The 656-nt window shown below is 50.0% G+C and overlaps 1 non-coding gene across 1 annotated transcript; it reads left to right on the top strand.

Annotated features, from left to right (window-relative positions):
* The first annotated feature begins 323 nt into the window (after positions 1-323).
* Positions 324-396, top strand: trnak-uuu (transfer RNA lysine (anticodon UUU)). Its single transcript has one exon. It is a non-coding gene; the product is annotated as a tRNA-Lys (tRNA).
* The last annotated feature ends 260 nt before the right edge of the window (positions 397-656 follow it).

The following is a 656-nucleotide window of genomic DNA, read 5'->3' as shown; positions in this document are numbered from 1 at the left end:
TGCTCTTCTGCTGCAGGGTATAGTATACTTTATGCACCCTATCAAGTTAGTTTTGTATCGCAGTGAGGTGCTCAGGTATTGGGTAGGAGAACTAGTTGGTGTATAGCGTCAGGTTATCTTTCCTATTCTCCTCAACCTGCATATAAACCATCCCCTGCTTGTGGATGTCTATTAGTTCAACCCTACCCACCCGGGCTGGCACCTGGGGGTGCAGACATATAATTAGATTAGATTAGAGATACAGCACTGAAACAGGCCCTTCGGCCCACCGAGTCTGTGCCGAACATCAACCACCCATTTATACTAATCCTACACTACTCTTTGCCCGGATAGCTCAGTCGGTAGAGCATCAGACTTTTAATCTGAGGGTCCAGGGTTCATGTCCCTGTTCGGGCGCTGCTTTAGGGCGGCACAGTGGCGCAGTGGTTAGCACCGCAGCCTCACAGCTCCAGGGACCCGGGTTCGATTCCGGGTACTGCCTGTGTGGAGTTTGCAAGTTCTCCCTGTGTCTGCGTGGGTTTTCTCCGGGTGCTCCGGTTTCCTCCCACAAGCCAAAAGACTTGCAGGTTGATAGGTGAATTGGCCATTATAAATTGTCACTAGTATAGGTAGGTGGTAGGGAAATATAGGAACAGGTGGGGATGTTTGGTAGGAAT

The sequence above is a fragment of the Heterodontus francisci genome, chromosome 27 (assembly GCF_036365525.1).
Source record: "Heterodontus francisci isolate sHetFra1 chromosome 27, sHetFra1.hap1, whole genome shotgun sequence".
In the NCBI taxonomy this organism is placed as follows: domain Eukaryota; kingdom Metazoa; phylum Chordata; class Chondrichthyes; order Heterodontiformes; family Heterodontidae; genus Heterodontus; species Heterodontus francisci.
The sequence above is the reverse complement of the archived record's forward strand: the minus strand, read 5'-3'. Positions and strand labels throughout refer to the sequence as shown.